The sequence below is a fragment of the Protopterus annectens genome, chromosome 3.part0, assembly GCF_019279795.1.
Source record: "Protopterus annectens isolate FY-2018-M chromosome 3.part0, PAN1.0, whole genome shotgun sequence".
NCBI classification, from domain to species: Eukaryota; Metazoa; Chordata; order Ceratodontiformes; family Protopteridae; genus Protopterus; species Protopterus annectens.
This window is the reverse complement of record NC_056731.1, coordinates 194,806,135-194,825,338: the sequence shown is the minus strand read 5'-3', so window position 1 is coordinate 194,825,338 and position 19,204 is coordinate 194,806,135. Positions and strand designations below refer to the sequence as shown.

Sequence of the window (19,204 nt, the reverse complement as noted above, 5' to 3'; positions counted from 1 at the left end):
CATGGAACTCATAAACAAAGACATTGGTAACCTCCAAACTCTGGATCCCACCCAGTTCAGGTTTGTGAAAGGCAGATCATGCCTCCTGAACTTGATCGACTTCTTTGAGGCAATCACCAAAGCCGTGGATGAGGGTAAGGTGGTTCACACAGCCTGTCTTGACCTTTCCAAGGCTTTCGACATCATCCCCCATTCTGGAATTATAGCTAAACTCACTAAACTAGGTATAAATCCCTACGTCACAAGATGGGTTGTCAACTGGCTCACTGACAGAACCCACACTGTAAAAGTTGCAGACTCCAAATCTGACCTCAAAGCAGTGACAAGTGGAGTACCACAGGGTTCCTTCCTGGGACCTTTCCTGTTTGGTATCTACTTCTCTGAAGTACAGGTTAACACAGAAGGCCTCTGGCTAATGAAGTTCGCAGATGACTGCAAACTAGGAGCCATAGTCAAGTCCCCAAATGATGTGGACATCCTACAGAAGGGCCTCACTGAGACAGATGGCTGGTGTCAGAGCCATAGCCTCAAGCTCAATGCCAAAAAGTGCAGTGTCATCCCTTTTGGTAAAAACTCTGTACCCATGAACTACCACATAGGCAGCAATCTACTTAACATCGAATGAGTGATAAGAGATCTTGGGACCCAGGTGGACAGTAGTCTCTCCTTTGATAGTCACATGTCCACAGTAGTCAGGAAGTCCTTCTACATTGCACACCTCATCATAAAAGGGTGCTCATCCAGGAAAAAAAAGGTCATTGTTCCCCTCTACTCGTCACTCATTAGACCCATTATAGAGTACAACGCCCCTTTTGGAATGTACCTCACAAGACATCTGCAGCAGCTGGAAAGGCCACAGAAGTACATCTGCAGCAGCTGGAAAGGCCACAGAAGTACCTCACAAAGAGGATTACTGGCCTCAAACAAATGCCCTACACTGACAGCCTCAAAAAACTCCAGCTTTACTCCGTAACATATCGCCTACTACGAGGTGATCTCTGCCTAACATATAAAGCTATGTCAAACCCAGAGCTGCTGGACATGCTACACCTAAAGAAATCCCAATCCCTCTGAGCTACATGCTCTAGGGACCTAAACCTTGTCACCAGAATAAACAGGACACGCTGGAGGGATAGATTCCTGTCCCAGAGACTTCCTATACTCTGGAACAAGCTACCATTCTATGTCAAGCAAAATTCTTCATTAGCACTCGTCAAGAAAAATCTTGATGAGTGGATGGGACATAGGAAATACACCCCGGGGATCACTTCTGTGTCTCTGCTGGACAGTGGCACAGGAAAATAACTTTCTTGGGTGGCATAAGCTATGGAACCTTACTGGCTTGGGCCGATAGCCTAGTACCTTCCTATGAACCTATGTGGACTACTTTTGCTTTCTCCCCGGAGCCCAGAAGACCCTTTTTTTCCCCCGCAAGAAATGTCTATTAAATTATCGTGTGTGACACAGACAATCTTATAAATATAAATGAAAATAAATCATAGCGGCACAATCTCAGTTGCAAACATTACACCTTGCAAATCGTGCCAACACAACTGTAGCTGCAAACATTGTACATCACTTTTAATATATCCAGTGATTGTCAGTCAACAATTGCATAGCTCATTCAGATCCTGCCTTCTTTTAAACCTTGTTCCTCCTCTGCATGTACTGAACCCACATTTCCCATTTTCTCTTATGTAATTTACTCCTACCCTTTTCTAAAGATCCCAGTTCCAGTTGTTTTATCTCTGTTACTATATTCACTACTTCTAGTAAAGTTGGTTTAGACTTAGATTTCCATTTTCGAGTTATTGCTTTTTTAGCAGCCATCTTAATTACACTCAGTAAGGCCTTACTATGTCTAGGCAATTCCAACTCTGTATCATAGCTCAAAAAATGAATTTCCCTAGTCACTTCAATTTGCTAAAATCACCAACAGAGCAGTCTGCAGGGAATCTTTTAAATTAGCCAACTCGTTATACTCCCAGAAAATATGTTCCCAGTTACCTCTTTCATCCCCATCAATTCTCTAACATTTGTTGTCTACCTGAGGAAAGATTCTTTGGAGCCTGCTCAGGGTATAATGCTATCTTGTGTAAACACATCTGGGCAAAGATCTTAAATCTTCTAGATTTTGTTGCATATTTGGAAGTCATACATATATCCATCCTCACATTGTTTCTTTGTGAATTATTTATCCAATCTCTCTTCCCAATTATTCCTACCTCTTCTGATTGATTCTTACAGTTATTATGCAATATTGTATATGCTCTACCAATTAGTCCTTTCTTAATGGCCACTTCTGTTTTAGATTCTATTAAGAACTCTACCAGTGCTGGTCTTTCATTTAGGACCCCCCTATTTCTTTCTCTTTGCCTGTATTCTAATATCAATCCTTGATATGGAAGGCAATCTCCAACCTGCAGTCCAAATAAGTTCTTAGCATCTTCCCATTCTATTACCTTTCCCTGCCTAGTTATTTGCTCCCGATATCTTGGTTCTTTTGCCAGTTTTCTCCAATATAATCCCACCCTCTCTTGCCTATTGGCTGTATCCCTAATCGCAGTCATCCCTATCAGCAGAATCTCCTTCATCCATTCCCATATTGGCTTAGTTCTTAGAATACTTTCTGCTACTTTATGAATATAATATTCAGTATGATTAGTGTTGTTCTCCTTAAAGGTTTGCATCGAAAATCCCAGTCTCTTCCTGTTACTTGAATTTCCCCGTTTCTTCATCATCTCTTTCCATTTTGAGTTATAGTTTTCTGCTAGCCTTAACAGTGTTGCTTTGAAATACCCATTCAAATCAGGTAATCCCAATCTGCCCTGTTCAATTGGAAGGAAAAGCTTATCCCACTTGACTCTTGCCATCTCCCCACTGCAGAAGACTCATTTTGTCCTACCACCCCCTCCTTTGCATGTCTTGATAACATGGAGTGGTGTGTCACAAAGGAAGGCTCAAACACAAGACTGGATCCTTCACTTTCCTATCGTTGCACTCCCTATTCAGATCCATTACTTCAGCCATGCCTTAAAAAATTGAGTCCCTAGCTACGGCAGGTGGAGGAAAGTGACATCCACAGCTCAAATAAGAACAGACAGCCTTATATAGAGAGACATTCTACAAAATACAGTACTGGTAAACAGTTTTTTTTTTAGGAAAAAATGATGGAAATAATCATGTGGGAAGGAGATATGGAAGCTAAGCTGGATTTAAAGGATGTGCACTGGCTAATAAAATTTCTAGCTAAGGTTAGCCAGGGTTAAACGAGGTCATTTCTTTGAAATGTGTTAAAAATAGAGAGCTACAGTAGGATGGACTGGTTTTAGTCCACCTTAAATTAAAAAGAGGGTTAGTCAATACATAATTGAAATGGGTAATTATATGATTTTATGCTATTTAAAACTTGTGCAATATGTAAAGCTTGTCTGAGGACATCCTACTACTGAGGACGAAAGTGCTAATGCATACCTGCTGTACATTTTAATAAGTCTCATGGTGAAGCGTCAATTCTGGTGTTCTAACTGAAGTACATTTTTTATTTAAATGTTTTTAACGTGAAGTTTTTATATATAGATATATATATATATATATATATATATATATATATAGAGAGAGAGAGAGAGAGAGAGAAGGATATACACACACACATTACAGAGAAGGTGATAGTATAGTGAGTGGCAAGCACCTAAACAATTCTAAGCTATTCATAATTACTACCTTATTAGGCAACTTTGCCTTCCAGGAACATGCCAAGTGCAAATATAAGTCTTCCCTGCTGTACAATCAAGTTTTTAACTATTATTAAGAAAGAAGATATTTTGTTCCAGACACACAAATTTCAGCCAGCAAGGAAATATCAGTATTTATTTAATAGTTCTGATACCTTGGCTCAGAATCTTTTCTAGGTACACAGCAGAATACACATTCAGCTTTATTTTACATTCCCAACACATTAATGACGGTTTACTTCTCAAGTACAAATGGATTCTTTAATTAGGGGTAACAGAATAGGGGAAAGCTAACAGAATGGGAAGAGACCAAGAAGACATTTGGACTGCAGGCTAGTGATCGCCTTTTCTATCAGAGACTGATAGAGTATAGACAAAGAGAAAGGGCTACGGGAATCCTAAATGAAAGACCTCCACTTGTTAGAGTTTTGAATTTAATTAGAACAGGAACTGATATTAAAAAACAGATACTTAGTAGGACATATAAAATATTGTACAGTAAGTATAGGAATCAAACATAAGAGGTCATAAAGATTGGGAAGAGAGATTAGATATGCAATTCAAAAAGTAACAATGGGAGAACATATGTATGGCACCTAAATATGTAACAAAATCTAGATGACTTAGGATTTTTCCTGGAAGTGTTTGCATAAAAAAACTTTTATACTCCAAGCAGACTCCAAAGACATTTTTCCTCACGTAGATGACAAATGTTGCAGCAGCAATGGAAAAGAAAGAGGTACATGGAAGCAGTATAAGCAGTTGGCAGACTTTAAAAATTCCCTGCAGAGTACTCTGTCAGGAATATTAGGTGAGCAAATGAGTGCAACTAAGGAAAAGATTTTTTGAGGTGGGATACAAAATCTGAACTGCCTTGACATAGTAAGGCCTTATTATGTTTTTCTCTGGGGACTGTAAAAAAGCAATTACTACAAAATGGAAATCTTCCAAATCCAGGTCCTCTTTCCTCAACTCCCAACCCATATCGCTCCTACAAATCCCTGTGCCTAACTAAAATTAACCTGCAAAATACTCAAAACAAAATCTCTGACTTCCATGTCTGGGTAACACATAACCAGCCCAACATCATTGCCGCCGCAGGAACATGGCTAAAATCATATATTAAAAGCTCAGAACTCCTCCCCGCAGGATTCACATGCCTGCGCTCAGATACAACTAATAAAAAAGGTGGATGGATAGCACTGTTTTACCCCAACACCTTCAACATAGCCCCATATAACTCAACTATACCTCACTTTTCTGCAGCAGAAATCTTAATAGCCTTCCTAAAAATTAATGAATGCAAAAACCTCTGTATCATCGTCCTGTATATTCCCACCTGGCAATAATATCCCCATACTAGAGGAAATCCTAGCTTGGACATCCAACAACATAACTACAAAAACAATTCTTGGCGATGTTAATATTAATTGGTTAGAGGTCACACAGCAACACTCCTCCACACACATTAACCTTTTTAACTACAGCCAGCTAATCACTGATACTACCAGACCCAACAAAAACAACAGCTGTGAGACACTCAGATTGGATCATGGTCTCTGACCCAAACAAAATCTCCTCTGCAGAACTCTACCAAGCAGTATCAGTGACCACTTACCTGCCTTCATAATACGTAAAACCACTTCCCCATTAAATAGACATCACTACCGAAACACCAGTGATTTATCACATTTTTGCCCTACAACCTTTAACAATTCTTTAAACAGTGTTAACTGGAATCCCTTAAAAATACTTCCACTAGATGAAGCAGTAGAATTTTGCAACTCTACTTTCCTTAACATCTTAAATAACCTCGCACAACCCCGGATAAAATGCATAAAAGCTAGACATGCACCATGGCTCACAAGAGCAACCAAGCTGCACATGGTCTCTAGAAATGAAGCGTGGAAGCTTTGGCATAAGCACAAAAACCCTTCTGACCTTTTAACCTACAGGCACCTTCACAACCAAGTAAAGTGCCTAGTTATTAAGGACAAAAAAGACTACTACCATAATTTACAAAACCAGTACAAACTAAAACCCTAAACACTTCTGGAGTTCAATTAATAGCCTACTATCCCCAGAGTCTAATCATAACCCCTGTTCAAATCCAGGAAAAAAACCCATTGAAATAGCAACACTCCAACACATTTTATTAACATCATAATCTCACCTCCAACTTCACTCAATCATCCTAACCCATCAGACCCCCAACTACAATACCTCCTCATCTGACTCATATAATTTCTCACTAGCACCTATCCCTACAGCTACTGTAAAGAAACTACTTCTTAAACTAAAACCATATAGTAATGCCCCTGACAACATACCCCCCCAGAATTTCTTCAAAAAGCCGCAAACGCCATCGCCTACCCTGTCAGCTTACTTCTTATAATAGGTCCATCCAAGAGTCATATGTTCCCAACATATGGAAAAAAGCATTCATCCTCCCACTCCACAAAGGTGGAAACAACATGGACATCTCCAACTTTCGACCCATTGCCATTCTCTCTCCCCTCTCAAAGATCCTCGAGAAATGTACTCACAGCCAACTCCAAAACTTTCTATTAGAAAATAACCTGCTGTCTGCGACCCAGCATGGTTTTAGACCCGTACATAGTACTACTACAGCCTTTGTATCCTTCTGTGACCGGGCTCAAGATGCCAGAAAACTTGTCTCCTCTCTATTTCTGGAACTTTCTAAAGCCTTTGATACTATTCCCAATTTCTTCTTAGAAAACTATCCAACGGAGGAATCTCTCCCTCCACCCTGCACTGGTTCTCTAACTACCTCACAGACAGGCAACAAGCCACTAGGTGGCAACACTCTCTCTCTCTCTCCTTTTCTCAATACCACCACTGAAGTACCCCAAGGATCCATCTTAAGACCTCTGCTTTTCAGCATCTTCATCAATGACTTCCACTCTACTCTCAAAGCACAGTCATCCAATATGCAGATGATTCCACTATCATCTGCACTGCCAACTCTCCACCCGAACTCCTGAAACTCACCCAGTCAGCTCTTAGTTCCACCGAAACATGGATATATTCATAGGTGTGTACTAGGCTAAATGGCCTTGGAGCCTTTACAAGCCTAGCTCATAGGATTACCCTAGCATAGTGCCACCCAACCTTAGTTCCCAGTGCCTCTGTTGAGTAGAGCGACTGGAGTGATCCCCAAGGTGAATTTTCCATTTCCCATCCACTCATCAAGATTTCTCTTGAAGAGGGCCAGTGAGGTGCTCTGTTTGACATGTATGGGTAGTCTATTCCATAGCATGGGCAGTCTCTGTTGATTGCGGTAATGAGGTTGAGATCTCTGGAGGGTATGGTGCGGCAGGACTGGGATTTCCTTAGACATACCATTTCTAACAGAGCTGGGTCAGATATGGCTTTGTGAGTCAAGCAGAAATTGCCTCTAAGTAGGCGATATGAGACAGAGAATAGCTGGAGTTTTTTGAGTCTGCCCATATAGGAGAAGTGTTTAAGGCCTAGGATCCTCTTTATGAGGTACTTTTGCAGCCTCTCCAATTGTTGCAGGTGTCGAGTGAGGTACATGCCAAATGGGGCATTGTACTCGATGATTGGCCTAATGAGGGAAGAGTACAGGGAGACAATGACCTCTTTCTTCTTGGATGCAAAACCCTATTAATGAGATGTGCCACACAGAAGGACTTTCTGACAACAGTGGCAATGTGGTGGTCAAAAGAGAGGCTGCTGTCAATCTGTGTTCCTAGATCTCTTATAACGCCTTCTGTGTTCAGTGGACTACCATTGATGTGGTAATTCATGGGAAATGGGTTTTTCCCAAAGGGGATGACGACACATTATTTGGCATTGAGCTTAAGGCCATGGTTCTGACACCAGTCGTTGGTCTCGGTGAGGCCTTTCTGTATGAGAGGACCCAGGACCGAACCCTGCGGGACTCCACTCGTGACTGGTCAGCAGTCTGACTTGGAGTCAGCTACTTTCAAACTGTGGGTTCTATCTGTGAGCCAGTTTGCAACCCACCTAGTGATATAGGGGTTGATGCCTAGCTTAGTGAGTTTTTCTATGATTCCTGAGTGGGGAATGGTATCAAAGGCTTTGGCCAGATCAAGGTAGGCTGTATGAACCACCTTGTCTTCATTCACCGCTCAGGTGACTGACTCAAAGAAGTTGACCAGGTTGAGCAGGCATGATCTACCCTTCACAAAACCAAACTGTGTAGGATCCAGAGTTTGGAGATTCTCTATATCCTTGTTTATTAAGTCCATGATGATGCGTTCCATAGCTTTGCACATCAGACTCGTCAGGCTAATGGGGTGATAGTTCCCAGGATCTGTAGTTGCTCCCCCTTTGTGGAGAGGGATGACTGTAGCAGTGCGCCACTTGGTAGGGACAAAGCCTGAGTTGAGGCTCTGACTGAACAGGGCACACAGGAGAGGTGCCAGTTCACTCTGTAGTTCATGTAGAACACAGCTGGGGATATTGTCAGGTCCCAAAGAAGCTGTATTCTTGGCCTTGGACAGTGCTGTTATAACCTGTGCAGCAGTAATACTGGGTGCCTGGCAATCTAGTGGTATTGACTGGTCCTTTGGCGGGGAGAGAGTGGTGAAGCTGGCACTGAATCTGTTTGCCAGTATATTGGCAATACCTGCTGGCTTGATATAGGAGGTACCATTGTGCAGTAGCTCAGAGCAAATCTGGGTATTGCCATGGAGATTCTTTACACAACTATAGAAGGCTTTGTGGTTGTCTTTACTATCTATTGCAATTCTGTTTTCATAGCTAGTTTTAGAGGAGTTCATGAGGGATCTCAATATTTTGCTGAGGCTGATAAGGGAGTTTTTCCATTCTTGGGACTTCGCCTTATTCCGCATCAGTTTCCTCCTTCTGTTGTAGTGTTTGTTTATTGCAGGGAACCACCAGATTGGCTTCCTTTTTTTTTTGGAGGTGAGCATCTTGGTTGGACTGGGTATGGCGAGATCCATCCATTTGTGTCGTGTTCGTACAGTGCATTGGTGTATGATTCGGTGCTCATGCAACTACTCTCCATTTGCATGGGTGCTGTGAAGTTAGCCACCTCTGTTTTTAAGAACCCAAAGTTAGCTTTGGGAAAGTTTTTTATGGGGGTTAGCTTTGTGGGTTAGATGGGAGGGATGTGGATTTCCAAGGTGATTAGTTTGTGGTCGGATCTAACCAGGGGGAAGTTGACTATTGGTGTAGAGCAATGGTCACCCATGTTAGTAATGACCAGCTCAAGGATGCTGATACCTCTAGTGGAGGTAAAACTGAGCTGGTCCAGGGCTTTGGAATTAACGAATTCCAGAAAACGTTTGGCAAGTGTATTGGTACACCAGTAGTTTTCCAATTTAATGGAGGGGTAGTTGAAGTCACCCAGTATGAGAGTGTTAGGCTGGACCCTAATATTCTCCAGGGTGCTTATGAACGTGAAGTGCGAGTCTTGGGACATGGTTGGGGATCTATAGCAGGCTACGACCTGAATCGCTGTCTTACCCAATGTTAGCTGCACCTGAAGTATCTCTGATGCATCATGTTGGGCTACCAGTCTGGAGGTGTGGGCATCCTTTATGAATATGGTAACACCACCGCCTTTGGATCTTCGGTCCAAGTTCTGGGGCTGAAAGGTGTGGAATGAGTTACAGCTTGGTAGTGCAGGGGTGCTTTCTGCTGTCTTGAACCAGGTCTCTGTTACAGCACAAATGTCGATGTTCTCCATTTTAAGGAGTGCTTCAAGTGAGTGCATTTTGAGATTTAGACTTCTAGTGCTGAGCAGCATGACCCTCAGATTGCATTTGTTTGTAGCTGTTATGGTAGTAATTTGGTCTTTGGAACACTGCCTAAAAAAGGCACTATAGGGGTGGCAAGAGCCTTGGCCAGTATCTGTAAGCCCAGGGGTGACAGATGCAGGCCATCTCTGGCAAAGCATCGAGGTCTGTCAATCATGTCATCCCAGGCAGACAGATACTGGACCCCCTTAGAATGACACCAGAAACTTAGCCAATTGTTGAAATCAATCATTTTCTGATTGTACTGTGGTATCATTCTGGGTGATGGTAGGAGGCTGCTTAGGGCTAGGGTCATACCCACCTGGGCTACATAATCCGAGAACTCCTCCATGTCTCTGTTCATGTAGTTCAGGGAGGTACATCTCAGATCATTGACACCCACATGTACAATGACAGAGTCATATCTGCACCTGTTGTTGAGGGACCTGAGTGCATGCGTTATGTGGCGGATCCTGGCACCTGACAGGCAGCTGACTGTTACTTTCTCCTTATTCAAGCTTGTGAGTGGGACATCAGTGTGCCTAACTATCGAGTCACCTATGACTAGTGTGTTGGGTATGCTGTTTTGCTTTAGGGGCTTTGGTTGAGTGGCACACTGTTTAGGAGAGTTGTGTGTCTCGTGATTAGTGTTGTGGTGGTCAAGTGCATTTCTGCCTTGGAGGTCTCTGCTGTTTGGGTAGATTTCTACTGAGAGCCTCCACGAAGGTGGGTGTGTGGTTTGTGTTTTTATGGGTAGGCAGTGCTGGTGTGTGTTCTGGAGGGCTACGTGTTCCATGTGGTGTGGTGCAAGTGTTGACCTTCTCCTCTTGACCAGCTACTCCGGTCTTGGCTGGAGAGTGCATGACTTCCAATTTGGATATTTAAGTGCATCTCTCGCAAATCTGAGTGTTGGGAGGTAAGAGGAGAGGGTTGTCAGTGTACATGAGACGATTGCTACACTGCCTCAGGATGCCCAAATTCACCAGGTTAATAGGAGAAAGCACAGGAACTGACCTTCAGACATGCCTGGAGGGGTGGGCATTAATAAGTACTGGAGCGGTTTCCTTGTAGAATGTTTAGTGCTGGTAGCACTTTTGTGTGCTACAATAATTGCTACAAGAAGTATGGTAAAGTGCTAGACTAATAAGCTAGTAAAAGTGCAGGAGAGGAGAGGAGAGAACGAGCAGATCTAAGAGAAAAATTGAAGAGCAGACTTTTTGGCACCACTCAGAAGCTTACAAACAGTCCTGGATACAGCAAATCTGTATCTGGACTAGACTAGTTACAGGAAAGGTGGGAAATGAGCACAAATGTGGGTTTTTAAACCAGCAAGGTGAAAGAGATGGAAAAAAACTGCCCAATACAGTACAATTTCTGGGCCAGAAATCACTCCTCCTGTGGTAGATAGGCTACCTAGTGCTTACCACTCCCATTGATAAGCTAGAAGGCTTCTCTCCAACAAAGAAAGGCTTGGTGGCTCAGAAAGTTACGAACAGTCCCGGATACAGCAATCTGTATCTGGACTAAACTACTTACAGGAAAGGCGGGAAACAAGCACAAATGCGGGCTTTTAAACCAGAAAGTTGAAAGAGATGGAAAAACTTCCTAAACGGCCAAAGAACTACAATTTCTGGGCCAGAAATCACTTCTCCTCTGGTAGACAGGCTACCTAGTGCTTACCACTTCCACTGATAAGCTAGAAGGCTTCTCTCCAACACAGAAAGGCTTGGGGGGGGGGGCTCAGAAGCTTAAAAACAGTCCTGATACAGCAAATCTGTATCTGGACTAGACTAGACTAGTTACAGGAATGGCAGAAAACAAGCTTCAAAATATTTTTTTTTTTTTTTTTTTTAGTAAAGTGGAAAGGGAGAAAGGAGGAACAGAAGATAATTCAAGGTTAAGAGCTTAAGTGGGTTGATTTTCTCAAACGTTCGCTCTGTATTGGATAGAATGAGCTAATGACATTAGCAAAAACACTAAATGCAGTACAAGCTAGCACACTTGAGTGTGTAGCAATATTAAGGCAGATAAGTTAAAAACGACAAAAACAAGTGCAGCAAGTTAAGAAAAATCAAAATGGAGGCACCAAGTGCAGCATAAGAGCACTTGAACACTTAAAAGCACACATTACAGCAAATTAAGGTAATAAGGTAGAAGACAGTTATGCAAGAGCAACTCAAGAAAATAAAATCTTTTTTTTTTTTGTGGAGAGGGAGGGGATCAGAGGAGATTAAAATATTATAGGGTATCCTTCCCAAGTGCTCTCTCTGTACACAGCAGAGGAGATGGGATTAGTAGGAGTGTCTGAAATCAAAATATCATCTCACTGTACTCAGTTGAGTGAGCAAATGAGATGGGCCCAGGAGGAGTGTCCAAAAAGGGATTTACAGTAGAGGCGGGCAATTCCAAAGCCACCAAGATTAACGCCATCATCACCACAACAACGGGGGGGGGGGACTAACTAGAGACAGACAGAGAGCACAATATTCAATGAAACAAATATCTACATGTATCTAATCTTAAATAAGTGCAGAGAAAAGTATACTTAAATCAACTTTTGTCAGTTGATTTATGCAGGTGAATCTCAGTAGCCAACCACTCAGAAGATGACTAACAACCACCTTGCCATAAACCCCAAAAAACAAAACTTATGCTACTCACCCCTAAAAAGACCATTACTATAAACAAAGACTCTTTCTCCATTCTCTCCCAGGATAACACTACCAGAGAGGTTGTCCCACAGTCTAAACTTCTGTGTGTCACTATAGATGAACACCTTTCAACATGCTCAAACAAAACATTAAAAAAACACACCAGAAACTAGGCATGCTATACCTCCACAAAACTTTCCTTACCTACTCTTCAAAACTATCCAATGCCTCCTTCTACCTGCTCCCATCTCTTCTTTATGGCGCTCCTCTCTTTGCCAACATACAGGCCAGTCTTAAATCCAGACTAGACTCATGCTATAACAAAATTTCCAAGTTCATCACTAATAGACGACACTTATCCCACCACTGCACCTCTCTTCATCTACTAGACTGGCTGGAACTCCCTCACCACCTTACATACATACAGCTAACCACTGCCCACAAGCTAATATTCAATCCATCTAGGTGCCCTGCCCTCTCTTCTCTACTTGCACCATACCACCCCAACAGACCCCTCTGCTCTGAAAATCGAATGCTCTTGCAAGTAAAAAAAACCTAACCTCTCCACTGGTCAACTGCTCCACTCCTAGATTATGGAACTCTCTCTCACCTCCACTAAGATATATTAGCAATGCTGCTGTCTTTAAAAAATCACTGAAACATCATCTCTCCACCCACTGGCTATGCTGTTGTGATAGTTCCTCAGTTTTTGTGCTAGTTTCTCACAACCTATAACCTGACTTTCTCCCTCCTACCTCCATCCTTACCACCTTCCACATTTTCACCCTATCCCTAAATGATAATCTACTTCCACATGTACTGTCACCAGACAGATGTATGTACAGTTGCTTTGCCTTCTTAATATAACAAAATGTTAATTCCATTTGAAACATTGTTAATAACTTTGTTTACTTGTTATTGTAATGGACTGAGTTTATTACTCAAATGTATTGTATATTCACTGTGGAGTTTTCTCCCTGGGCCTCCACTGAAAATAGGTACTTTTTGGCCCAGTGGACCATCCCGGTATACAAATGCAAATAAATAATGGATAAAATCTAGATCAACTATACCTAAAGTAGAGAATACTGTAATAGAGATAAAAGAACAGGAAGTGGGATCTTCAAAAAACAAAGTAAATTACACAGAAGAAAAATGGAAATTGTAGGAACAATAGATGCAGAAAAATATTTTGTAGGAGGAATGAAGTTTAAGAAAAGACAGGAATTGAACAATGTATGCAATGTTGCTGTGATTATATGATATTAAACAATATATGCAATGTATACTGTTTGAAAAAGTGAACTTTTTAGCATGGTTAGATTACTTTTATATAAATATAAGTTTGCCTATGTCATAAATGATAATTCAACAAATGTGTTTAAACAAATATAGTCTTTCATTAAAAAACCCTCAGTTACAGGTGCTTCTTGAGTCAAACGGTAAAGCTCTAAGCTCTTATGCAAGCACTCAATTTTCATGCATCACCATTACTTCAATAAGCAAACCACTAACAAGGGAAATACCATAAAAATACAGTTCTGGAGGGACCTTTGTTGTCATACTTAAAGCATTAGTGAAGACCCTGACAGTGAAAGGCCAAAGAAGAGTTCCTTGCACTGTAAGTGTTTGACACCTAAATCAAACAGCGCATATGCCAACAGGCCAAAGGAACCCAATAAATGTATGTGCTTGTTACAGAGTCCTGTTTGGATGGAGAGAAGGTAGGGAAAGTCACTCCAGATTGACAAAACAGAGTAAGAGGGAGTTACAGAGTAAGAGGGAGTTGGGGGGGGGGGACGGACTGAATACTGTAACATAGAAGAGAAGGAATCTACCGTTATGCTAACTTGTTACACAACTGCTCTATGTCCTTCTATTTTCATGTTGCAGTATTCGCAACTGTAGGGAGAGAACTCAAGCTTTAGGTATGAGCCTGAGAGGAAGGTAGAGGGGCCTGGTGTATGAGACCCTGCAAAATTGACCTAGCTGCCATGTACGTTTGAAAAGTACCAAAGGGGTACTTATCTGTATCAGATGACCGAAACAACAAACTGCTTCCTGGAGCTGGCGATCTGAGGTCTGTAGATCACTGTGGCAGAAAAGTTCTCTACAGTTATGAATACTGCAACATGACATTAGAAAGGACATCTACTTTTGTGATTCCCAAATAATGATGGATTAACAGGTACTCATCATATCTATAAATGTTGGCTAGAAGCCCCACAACATCACCACCACCAGGGTCTGAAGAATAACTATGTGAAACTTCACATAACTGAATTAAGAAATCAGATTCAGAATGAAAATGGTCATATCCACTGTTCCACACTTTTTGGCACCAACAAAAGACAGGAGAATTCCACCTGTTCTTCTCTTCCCCATGAGGAATAGCCACTACTGCTCCCTCAGCAAAGAAGGGACCAAGACTTCTCTGACACTAAGCCATATAAAGAATGACATGCCAGCTTGCAGGTCTAAGCAGTTGTAAAATGTGGCTTCTCTCGATGATTTCCAGCAGTTACTTGCCTCATGTGGCAGCTGTCTGTGCTGGGATGAACCCAAAAGACACTCTCCCAACACACAGCAGCATGAAGACGATAAACCGGATGTGGGGGGGGGGGTCTAAACTCATCTCATCTTGGGTAGTCTTTCTGGATGGGAGACTCAGATACTTACAAGTGTCCTTTGGCACAGAGCTGGTTCATTCTCACAAAGAAACTAGGATAGTTAACTTCAGGTTGAAGGGGAGCAGGATTATGGGAACTCCTACTGTTATGGAGAAAAGACATGTTGTTCTCAGACATCTTAACTAAAAGCCCCCTGAAAGGAAGCATCCAGAATAGAGTGGTTCAGTTTAAGAAGAAACAGGCTTACTTATGTCGCTTTGTAAAGCCAGGTGCCTGTGACCACCATCCAGGCCGTCATATCTACAGTGTCAGATATACAACAGGTTCTAAGAAATCCTACTGAGGATGCAGCGTTATGGACAAACAGCCCTCCAACCTTAACTGGGTGACACTGTAAGCAAAATAAAAAAAAAAAATAAATGCAATGTATATACAAAATGAGATGCAAAACCCTATCCCTTAGACTATAATGAAACATGTCCCCACATACCCACTATTTGTTTACACCACTAAACTGCTATACAGGAGAAAGACTTCAACTTAGTTAAATAAATAAATAAACTAAATAAAGCAAAACTATAGATTTTTTTTTACTGTACAAAAGTTAAATGCATTCTGTGCAGTCCTACAGGAGGTAAGGTGCCAAAGTATACAGTACATATCTTAAGCTATAACAACTTGCTAAAGCTCTTTCAAATATTTAAATTTCAACTTGGCATTATATACTGAATAAACACTAGATAAGCAGCTAAAACTGCTAATTTACAAAGTTCAGATGTCCCTTAAAGCAAAGAGAAGCTAGAGCTGCCTACATCTGAAAGTATATGTAAAGTACATGCAAATCATCCAGTCTGCCACTGCTAAATGCTGACTTAACTGTTGGTGCCCTGCAGCAACGGTTGCTGGAAGTCATGTTAAAAAAAGACAAAACACAAAGCAATGAAAAAGTAATCCTCCACTACATTCCATAGGTTTTTCTAGCATTTACTATAGTGGGGGGTTACATGGTAAGATGCTAATCAGCTTTACTATGGTCCATAAATTAAAACATACTAATGATCAAGTTGTGAAGATACAGCTACTGCAGTCCAAAGTGCACTACTAAAATAATGTGCATGCTCACACTTCTGACTTTTTTTCAGCAAATACTGCAAGTTCTGATAGAAAAAGGAAATCCTGTGCACGTATGTATTCAGATAAACTGAACACTTGCAGTTTGAAAGACAAGGGAATAGTTGAAGTATATAGAGCCCAAATTGTGTGACATCTGCAGCAGTTGGAAAGGCCACAGAAGTACCTCACAAAAAGGATTACTGGCCTCAAACAAATGCCCTACACTGACCGCCTCAAAAAACTCCAGCTCTACTCCGTAGCTTATCGCCTACTCCAAGGTGATCTCTGCCTAACATATAAAGCTATGTCAAACCCAGAGCTGTTGGACATGCCACACCTAAAGAAATCCCAATCCCTCTGAGCTACATGCTCTAGGTACCTAAACCTTGTCACCACAATAAACAGGACACGCTGGAGGGATAGATTCCTGTCCCAGAGACTTCCTATCCTCTGGAACAAGCTACCCATCTATGTCAAGCGAAGTTCTTCATTAGCACTCTTCAAGAAAAATCTTGATGAGTGGATGGGAAATAGGAAATACACCCGGGGATCACTTCTGTCTCTCTGCTGGACAGTGACACAGGAAATTAACTTTCTTGGGTGGCATAAGCTATGGTACCTTGCTGACTAGGCTTACGTAGGCCCTTGGGCTGATAGCCTAGTACCTACCTATGAACCTATAATGCATGTCAGTGTACAAACATGCATTATGTGGCAAAATGCATGTTTGTACACGGATGTTTCTAGCCTTAGTATTGAGTGTGCACACTCACTGGGGGGGGGGGGCAAGAAAACATATCTTATACTTATTTAGTATGGTTTTCTATTAGCTGGATATTTTGCTTCCTTTGGAATCTGGACTAATTTCTGAAATAAGAGATAGTCATCTGGAATTAAATAGAGATCATCTAGGCAGCCAGTCTGAAAAGGATATTAGGCTGAGTTATATCACCCTATTCTTTTGTCACAAGAGAAATAACAGAGTCACTGGCAGTTTCTGCTGTAGCCACGCAAACACATGCAGAGGTAACAGGTTTTTTTGCCAGTTTAAAGTTAACACCATGTTTTACTGGGCCTGTTTGGCTTTTATTAGTACTCAGTATCAAAGGTACTGGAGTAAGATATAAGAGTAGGTCACCTTTCCTCCTGTGGATCCCTGGAATGCAATACACTCAGTTGTGCACTTTTGTGGGAAGAAGAGACAAATCAGAGGAAAGCCCCAAGCTTTTCTTATGGCAGTGAATGGTTGTGGATTCAGCATCCATTTTTATATGAGTATATGATATCTACTGAGACTGGAAAGCCTAGGGCAGTATATTTATTTTATTTTATTTATTTATTTTATTTTACATTTGTTTACCGGGTTAGTCCAACTGGATACATATCCCTTTTCAGCAGAGACCCGGGGAGAAAAGCTCCACAGTTAAACAGGTATTAAGTTACATTTCTGCTGAGACTCCAAAGACCAAGAAAGTATAATGCCTGAATACTGAATAAGTTTAGGGCTACTTATTCCCAAAGTTTGACAGAATAAGCTGCACTGTTAACAACAGTGTGTGCACCTCGTTGTTGGTTAATAAACTACACTGCCAGCGTCATCAGCATGGAATGCCATTAAACATACCTAGGGAGAACTGCTTTTAAGATTAATTAATCGCAGTGCTCATATTTCCTATATGTGATGGGCCTTTAAGATCGAACCCGTTTCAACTGCTCTGAAAAACCATTGACTGGATATGTGCCTCTAAGACAGTCAGAGATATCTGTTATGATTACCTCTTCAGCTTATAAGGGAACTACAGAGACACTTGTTCAAACTTTAATGGTATACAGGTCTTGCCCTTCACAAATTTCAAACAATATAAGACTTGTCTAGAGGTAGAAAGAGATTGTGGAATTATGTGCCTACTACTGTATCCAAGAGGAAATAACTTGACAAGTGCTAGCTGTGACTTGTTGCAGTTTATAATTACCAAACTGAAACAGGCCTACAACATGACACCAACATCCAATAGCTGATGCTGGGATTCAGCATGAGAAAGGAAAATATAAGCAACTTTAACAATTAAAAAGTAAAAATGTGCTAAACATTCTATCAATGTCCTTTGAGCTACAATCAACTCTAAGAATAGACCTGCAAGCTGGTGGTGGTCTTGTTCTACCATGAGTATGAGATGCTTTTAGTGGAAGGAACATATAGGCATATGGAAACAGGCACCTCCCACATTCACCATCAGCTAAGACTCTCAGATAAAGGAACAACACAGAAGGCAATGTGGACATCCACATTTCTGACCATAAAATGCAGAGCTGTGAGAAATTAAACACGTATTTTAAGAACCCTGCCTTTCTTAACCATTTCATGAGGGCTGGTTCTATAACCTTCCTTCAAAAGGGCCACACTTTACAAACTGTATGAGAACAAGCACAGAGAAAATCAGACAAGTACAGAAAAGGATGACTGTGTAGCCTACACGACAATGCACTGTACCCACTTATCTAAAACACATCGCTCGCCAACTGGTGGCAAAAGAAGAATCTGCCTCCTAAGAAGAGTATGAGTACAAGATGGATTTCATAAAACTGAAAGAAAGGGCTTGATACTCTTATCCTAAATTTGTCTGAAACTTTCTGTAGTAGGGTTTCCATAATGCAGTAGAATTCCTTCAACATATCAGTGTGGAGGTTCAGAAAAAGGTTCTTTTACAAAAGTCCTGGTCTTGAGTTTTGCTCTGCATTATACAGACTGTCCTTGGTTGTGTGCACTAATATTGTTTTCTTAGCTTAACAGACATTCATGTGATCTGACTTCATGGCTTCAGAGATCACTTTAGTCCTGAACCAGCAACTATGATACAAGATGCCCACCATCACAGCATATGTCTAACAAACTGATACACAATATTACAAGTTGAACTTTTGGGCTACCAATCAACAGACCATGGTGTTGGACTTCTTGTAGGATACAACCTTTGTGTTTATTTAAAAGTCTAATGAATCTATACCTTAAGCCCACCATTTTTTTTCCTATTATTTATTCAGAAATCCTTACAGGGCAGGGAAGGAAATGCCAGTGATTTTCAGCTGGGCCTGATCCCCTCCAGATCTACTTTGATTTATGGTTCCTGTAGAGATCAGGCTGACAGACATTTTCGTATACAACTAATCTTACCTTCCTGGAGCACTATATGTTGAGCATCCAAGCCTTTTGGTGGCATTTTTAATGAAATTCCTTTCAGTTGTGGAAGAAAACAACAGTAAACATCAGTGGCTTTCATTTCAGATACTTAAAAGATCCTTGGGGA

General features: G+C 41.3%; 1 protein-coding gene across 10 annotated transcripts in view; it reads right to left on the bottom strand.

The window, feature by feature from the left end:
• DIP2C (disco interacting protein 2 homolog C) overlaps positions 1 to 19,204 on the bottom strand; it is a 2,757,794-nt gene that overhangs the window by 1,565,450 nt on the left and 1,173,140 nt on the right. The gene's annotated exons all lie outside the window — the stretch shown is intronic.